The sequence below is a fragment of the Triticum aestivum genome, chromosome 7A, assembly GCF_018294505.1.
Source record: "Triticum aestivum cultivar Chinese Spring chromosome 7A, IWGSC CS RefSeq v2.1, whole genome shotgun sequence".
Taxonomy (NCBI): Eukaryota; Viridiplantae; Streptophyta; class Magnoliopsida; order Poales; family Poaceae; genus Triticum; species Triticum aestivum.
Window position 1 is genome coordinate 190,195,403 of NC_057812.1, and position 8,392 is coordinate 190,203,794.

Sequence of the window (8,392 nt, forward strand, 5' to 3'; positions counted from 1 at the left end):
GCTGGAGAGGAGAGGGGGTGTCTGGGGGGTTCGGGGGAGAGAGGGAGGCCGATCCACGGCGTTAGCCGGGCGAGGGAGGCGGCGAGGCGGCGAGCAGGTGCGTGGCACCCATGCGGTGCTCGCCGTCGAGCACCTGCCTGCCTGCCTGGCCGCAAGCAGCTCGCTGGCGCGGTGCTGGGCTGGGCCGGCAGGTGGGCCGGTGCTGGGCGACAGGTAAGGGTTTTTCCATTTTCTTCTGTTTTCTGATTTTTAATACTTCTGCAACTTTGTTGAATTAAATAAAATACCTAGGCAACTTCAAAAATCACCAAACTACTCCTGGTCCATAGTTGGATTATTTCCAACATGAAACATTTTAGTTTGGAGATATTTGAGCATTTAAATATTTATATAATTTTAAATGCCCAAATTCAAATATTTATGATTTAATTCAAAACCCTAGGATGGCCTAGGAAAATGTGCACCACTTTTGGCAGAGGTTCTGAACCAAGACAAAAATGATGGGCATTTTAGAAGGGCATTTTAGGTTCATTGAAAATGTTTTTTAGTAAACCCTAATTGGTTTCAGAGGGGACTGGGGGTTCTGTCATCCCCATTTCAGGTTTCTGATGAAAAGTAAACATGATGCAACACTCTAATGCATGGCTAGCTAGGATGTGACAACTATCCCCCACTCAAAAGAATCTCGTCCTGAGATTTGGGTTCCTCCGGGAAGAGGGCGGGATACTCGAGTCGAAGACGATCCTCCCTTTCCCAAGTTGCTTCATCCTCAGAATGGTGCGACCATTGTACTTTGAGAAACTTGATATTATGACGTCGGGTGGTACGCTCGGCCTGATCGAGGATACGAATGGGGTACTCTCGATATGTAAGATTATCTTGGAGATCAAGCGTTTCGTGGTCCACTCCACGGATAGGATCCGAGAAGCAACGCCTGAGTTGAGAAACATGGAAGACATCGTGGACTCTAGAGAGGTGCGGAGGTAGTTCCAACTGGTAGGCAACTTCTCCTCGTTTGGCGAGAATGCGAAAAGGTCCAATGTAACGAGGAGCCAATTTGCCTTTGATACCGAAACGATGGGTTCCCTTCAGAGGGGTAACCCAAAGATAAGCCTTCTCGTCAACCTCGAAAGCCATAGCCTTATGTTTTCGGTCATATTGACTCTTTTGACGAGATTGGGCTGTTTTCAACTTTTCACGAACGATACGAACTTGTTCTTCTGCTTCCTGAATTATATCCGGGCCAAAGAATTGTCTTTCCCCGGTCTCTGACCAGTTAAGGGGTGTTCGACACCGTCGTCCATAGAGAACTTCAAAAGGGGCTTTACCCAAGCTAGATTGATAGCTGTTGTTGTAAGCGAATTCGGCAAATGGAAGGCACTTCTCCCAGTCCATTCCGAATGAGATAACAGATGCTCGAAGCATGTCTTCTAGAATCTGGTTGACGCGTTCCACTTGACCACTCGACTGAGGGTGGAAAGCGGTGCTAAAGGAGAGACGGGTTCCCATAGCATTTTGGAAGCTTTCCCAAAATCGAGAGGTGAAAATACTTCCTCGATCCGAGTTAATTTCCAAAGGAACACCATGGAGAGACACTATACGGGAGATGTATAAGTCTGCCAATTGACTAGCGGTTATATTCTCACGAACAGGTAAGAAATGGGCTACTTTGGAAAGACGATCGACAATGACGAAAATAGCATTATTCCCTCTCTTGGTCCTGGGAAAACCGGTAATGAAATCCATACAAATTTTATCCCATTTCCATAGCTAAGGGTTGAAGGGTGCCAGCAGGCCGTTGATGCTCTGCTTTTACACGGCGACAGACGTCGCAATTAGCAATATACTGAGCAATTTCTCTCTTCATCCTAGTCCACCAGAACCTTTGGCGTAGGTCCTGATACATCTTAGTACTACCGAGATGAATGGAGAGAGGAGATTCATGAGCTTCCTTAAGGATCAATCGCCTCAGATTTCGCACTTTGGGAACCACTAATCGATTCCCGAAGTATACGACCCCTTGATCATTAATGGAGAAGCAATTCGCAATTCCTTTCTGAATGTTTCTCTTGATGCGGGAGATTCCCGGATCTACCTTCTGTGCTTTGATAATCTGATCCGTAAGGGTAGGTTTTGCCACCAAGGTGGAAAGAAAACCTTGAGGAACAATGTGAAGGTTAAGCTTCCGAAATTCCTCATGGAGAAGCGGTTGACTTTGTTGTAACATCAGGTTGTTACAATAAGATTTACGACTTAGCGCATCAGCCATGACGTTGGCTTTCCCTGGGGTGTAGGTTATTCCTAAGTCGAAGTCTGTGATCAACTCAACCCAACGTCTTTGCCTGAGATTCAGATCCAGTTGGGTGAAAATGTACTTCAGACTTTGGTGATCAGTGAATATTTCGCAATGGTTACCGAGGAGGTAATGTCGCCAGGTCTTAAGTGCATAGACTACGGCTGCAAGCTCTAGGTCATGAGTAGGATAATTCTCCTCATGTGGGTGCAATTGCCGTGAAGCGTAAGCAATTACGTGTCGATCTTGCATGAGAATGCAACCTAGTCCTTGTCGCGAGGCGTCGCAGTAGATAACAAAGTCCTTGGAGAAGTCTGGTGGTACCAGTACGGGAGCAGAGGTCAGGCGTCTTTTCAGTTCCTGAAAGCTGTGCTCACATTGTGGAGTCCATTCGAACTTCTTATCTTTCTTGAGGAGTTCGGTTAGAGGTTTGGCAACTTTGGAGAAGTTTTCGACAAAGCGACGGCAATAGCTCGCTAAGCCCAGAAAACTCCGAACTTGCTTGACCGATTCAGGTGGAGTCCAATTAAGGACGGCTTGAACTCGCTCAGGGTTAACAGCAATACCTTTACCAGATATTACATGACCCAGATAGGTCACTTCTGACAACCAAAATTCACATTTGGAAAACTTGGCATAAAGGCGGTGCTCTCGAAGTTTCTTCAACACTAGCCTTAGATGTTCGGCATGTTCTTCCTCGTTCTTGGAGTAGATGAGTATATCATCGAGATAAACTACGACGAATTTATCCAAATACTCCATGAAGATTGAGTTCATTAACCGAGAGAAGGTGGCTGGAGCGTTGGTTAAGCCGAAGGACATGACGGTGTACTCGTATTGGCCATAACGAGTAACAAAGGCCGTTTTAGGAATGTCCCCGTTTCTGATTTTGATTTGATGGTAGCCCAACCTCAAATCCATCTTGGAGAAGACTGAGGATCCAGCGAGCTGATCATACAGGTCGTTGATCCTGGGGAGCGGATATTTGTTCTTGATTGTGACCAAATTGACAGGTCGGTAATCTACAACCATCCGGTCCGTACCATCCTTCTTCTTGACGAATAGGACGGGGCAAGCCCACGGAGATGAACTAGGGCGGATGAAACCCTTTTTCAAGGACTCATCGAGTTGTTTCTTAAGCTCGGCTAGTTCTAGTGGTGCCATCTTATAAGGTCTTCTAGCAATCGGAACGGTTCCTGGGATGAGGTCTATTACGAACTCAACATCCCTGTCAGGTGGAACACCTGGCAATTCCTCTGGGAAGACATCCGGGAAGTCACGGACTACCGGAACGTCCTCAAGGTCTGGCAAAGGGCTGGCGTTAAGAGAATATAACTGTCGCTTGGCTAATCGGGTCAAGACATTGACTATCTTCCCCGAAGGATGAGTGAGTTGAACAGTCCTAGAGAAGCAATCAATTTTGGCATGATGAGCTGACATCCAGTCCATACCCAAAATGATATTAATATCTGAAGATTTGAGAGCTATCAAAGATGCAAGAAAAACAAGTCTGTCGACTTGGATTTCATTTCCATAACTTACCCTAGAGGTCTGCCATCTAGACCCGGGAGTAGAAATTTCCATAGTGGATGGCATGTCACAGAATGCAGTGTTATGCAAACGAGCATAGTTCTCGGATATAAATGAATGAGAGGCTCCTGTATCGAAAAGAACAGATGCCGGGTGGCAATTAACAAGGAGCGTACCGAGAACGACGTTGGGATCCTCTTGAGCTTCTTCGGCAGAGATACAGTTGACATGGCCACGTGAGGCGGTGGCCGGCTTGGCGTGGAACACTTTCCCTGTCGGCTTGCCACGGCCAACAGCTTTAGCAGATTGGTTGGGGTTGGTCTGGGGACACTCACGCATATAGTGGCCAGATTCCCCACACTTGAAACAAGTCACAGAACTGGTACGTGGAGGAGCATTGTTGGTTGGACCCCCATAGGGCTTGGCCGGTGCAGACTGTTGAACAGGGCGAGGCGCCTGGAAAGATGGCCTCGGTGTGAACCTGGGTGGCAGGGCGGTGTTGGGCACCCACACGCGGCGCTTCTGAGGACCAGCACCAGATGAGGAACCCATGTCACGGCCATGCTTGCGTGTTGCGTCATAGTCAGTCTGACCAGTTTCAGCACTGATGGCTTTGTTGACAAGTTTCTGAAAAGATGTGCACTCATGCAGACGGAGGTCACGGCGAAGCTCAGGACTAAGTCCCTTACGGAACCTTGCTTGCTTCTTGGCATCAGTAGACACTTCCTCAGTTGCATATCGTGCGAGATTACCAAACTCCCTGCTATAAGCATCCACAGAAAGTCGGCCCTGAGTGAAACTGCAAAATTCCTCACGTTTACGGTCCATGAGACCCTCCGGAATGTGATGTTCACGGAAAGCCTCACTGAATTCAGCCCAAGTAGTGACATGGCCCGCTGGGCGCATAGCTCCATAATTCTCCCACCATAGACTGGTGGGGCCTTCAAGATGATATGCAGCAAAGGTGACCTTGTCAGCCTCCGCTACCAGCGCGGAACGCAGTTTGTGAGAGATACTGCGAAGCCAGTCATCAGCGTCGAGAGGCTCGACGGAGTGGTGGAACATGGGTGGATGTAATTTGATAAAATCACTGAGTGACACCACGTTAGTCCTCTGATGGTGTGCTGTGTTCTATTCAATACGCTCCAACAAACGGTTGGTCTCCCGCTTGTTTCTCTCAGCTTCCATCATAACCTCGGCTAGGGAAGGAGGATGAGGTAGATTTGCATCCCTGACTTCACTGCCTTCGGCCTGCTCTTGAGGAGCAGGGTTAGTGCGCGTGTTGACCATCCTAGGTAAACAAGACAATGATTTAGTCAGGATGATAAAATTCTGACATAGGATATAAAATGTAAGGAATAACTCAAAATGCAAGATGATCATCCGTATGACATGGTAAATACAGAAACTGCTTCTTTATTCCATCGTCATACACACCATACAGGGTTTAGTACAAGACCAAACAAAGTACTATTACGGTGAAAAGAGGATTACATCTCATCGGAGGCATTCCAAGCTCCTATACATTATTTTTCTACTTCTCCGGAAAGAGTACAAACTAGGTCATATCCCACGAGTCACGCGGGACGATAGATGACACAGCTAGTGCGAACTAGTGATACTACCACTAACTCAGACCGATCCGTAGTAGTCCTCGTAGAAGTCACCTCCATAGCCTGGAAGCTCAACATGATCATCCGGAAACAGACGATCTCGCGGAGCTTGTGGACCATAGGGGCTAGGATGAGGTCTTGGACCAACAGACGATGGCCTGCGGGGACCGCGAGGTGGGGTGATGCCTCCTACATCACGCCAACCCATCACGTCTGGCAGAGCAGATCTCACAGGATAGAGATCGCGCATATCTGAATATCCAGCTTGCACCGCCGGTGCGAACCGAGTCAATGTGGCCCAGTGGTCAGCACGGGTATTGAAGAGCTCTAACCTCAAGGCCCGATTTTTACGGTCCTTATCCTCGAGCATCTCAGCAGTGGTGCGAGTCCGTGAATCCTCCTGGGTGGGGTCAGCATAGATAGCCTGGAGATACCCTTGTGCTCCCAGAAGTGATCCTGGCATATACCGGAAATCAGAGTCCCGAAATAGACCAGACCTGACTCGCATGATGGTCATCATAGAGTAGGCGGCGTCCTGCACAGCCATCTCAATAGTAACCCCGAGTCCATAGGAGCAGTGAAGGGGCTCGGTGGATCCAGGATAAGATGGAAATATCCTGACAGTGTAGTGATACTGGCTTTGATTGAAGTCCCGAAATTGCTCTTCGACCATGTACTCAGGATACCAGCGGTATCCAGCCTCAGTCATTACCCTGACCAACTTGGCAGTATGGCCGGGTACATCTAGGCATCGAGTCAGGCGAACCACTTGATTGAGGTCGCGAGTGGCCATCTGAAAGCACAATCATAATGCAAAGGCATTAGAATTTCTAGCAAAATTTCGGCAGCATAACAGCTGTAAATGCTCAAGAAGGATTTTGAGACATTTGACAAAGGATTTCGTACACACTCAACATCATCATATCAAGTTCTGAATCCATCCTAGCAACATAATGTGGTAATAGGATTGAACTAGGCTTGTATCCATCAAACCTATAAGGTACTACTGATTAGAACACGTGATCCTGATAGAGAGAACAGATCCTAATTCCTTAACCCCCGGTGGAAGAATGGACTGACTCAGATCAGAATGTCATAAGATAAAGGAGTAAAAAGAGCCTTACGTTCCAACCCACAAACAATTCCCCTACATATAACTAAAGAATTTCTAGACTCAACATCGACCAGTTTGGCTTGGAGAACCTACAGGCAGTCCGGCTCTGATGCCAACGCTGTCAGGACCCCGACTTGATGTCACACCGATCTAGCCGGTAACACCTCATATCACTTTGCGGCCTCATGCACGGTATCCCCACGGGTGTCGCCTTACCTTTGCCCGGGACCGTTTGCGCCTTTTGGCTCACGTATATGATAGTGTCGCTAGCATCCATATGATAAGGAGCCCGGGCTGACATGACTAGTCGTAAACCCAAAGTGGCACAGACTTACAGGGACAGGCATCCATGACCCAGCTTCGAACGTGTCGGTCATCAGCAAGTGGGTCCGGGCTGTAGCACTGGGCTAGCAGGACTCCGGTAAACCGGGCTGTAGCGGGCTAACAGGACTCCGGTACTCAATGCGTGACATTTCCCCGAAGGGACAGACACAGGAACGAAGAAGGACACATGCCGGCCAGCCTAAGTGTTCCAGAGCAGTAGCAAGCTACCATGGCTCAGCGGTAACACTAGGAGACATTTCCCGGTAAGAGAGGCTACTAAAGATAAACAACTAGGTAGTCAGATCCCACACATACCAAGCATTTCAATCATACACACAATATGCTCGATATGTGCAAATACAACGAAGCATCACAACATGACTCTATGACACCAGTACTTTATTTAAGGCTCAGGGAGCCATACATAACATACACAAAGGTACGGGTCTCATGACCCAACATTCAAGTCATACAGTCATACAAACCAACAGCGGAAGTAACTTGTCTGAGTACAGACAACTAGTAAAATAAAAGAGGCTTGGAAAGCCTAGCTATACTACATGGTCCTTCACAAGCTCAGGATCACCACCTGGGCCTTTAGCCTACTCGTTGATGTCAACGTCTACGTAGAACCCATCAGAAGGGGTTGCAGCGCCTTCTGTAAAAATGTAAATTATAGCAACATGAGTACAAAGGTACTCAGCAAGACTTACATCAGATCCTACCTACATGCATATTATCAAGAAGGGTTGGTGGAGTTATTCCAGCAAGCCAGCTTTGACTCTTGGCTAGACTATCCTACGATACTTCAACTTGAAATGATTTTGCGCACACGAGTCCACTACTCACCACTTCAATACACTACCGAGGATCCACCTCCGTCTCCCTACGGAAGAGCCATCCTCGGCACTCACACTTATCTTGAGGCTTTTAGCAGTTTCCATTTACTTGTCTATGAACTGTATAGGCAACCAAGTAGTCCTTTACCGCGGACGCGGCTATTCGAATAGATCATGTTAACCCTGCAGGGGTGTACTTCTTCATACACGCTCTCACCACTTACCGTCGTTTACACGACATGTACTCGGCAACCTTCAAGCGGAAGCCCAACGTGGGTGTCGGCCACGACCTACCTAATCACCTAAGCCTCCAGTCCAGGTTTATCGCCTATTCAGGTTCCATCCGCAGGGAGTCCGGCCGAGGTTTCCCATACGGCCCCGAACGATGTGAACAGGGTTCTCGAGATACCTAACGGGTATTCGGTACACCCGACCATGTACCTACCGCATCACAGCCCACCCCTACGGTCAGCGCTGTCCACGGCCTCCAGTAGGCTACAAACACCAGAAACTACTTGCAACTCCTGGACGGAGAACTAGGGTGAATAAGAAGCCGAGAGGGTCCATTGGTTTCGGGCCCAATGCATGGTAGTAGCTGATTCTTAAATCACACATACAGATCTCAGTGCTTAAGGTCGGCTTCAATGAAACAACCCACCATGTACTCCTACATGGCCTC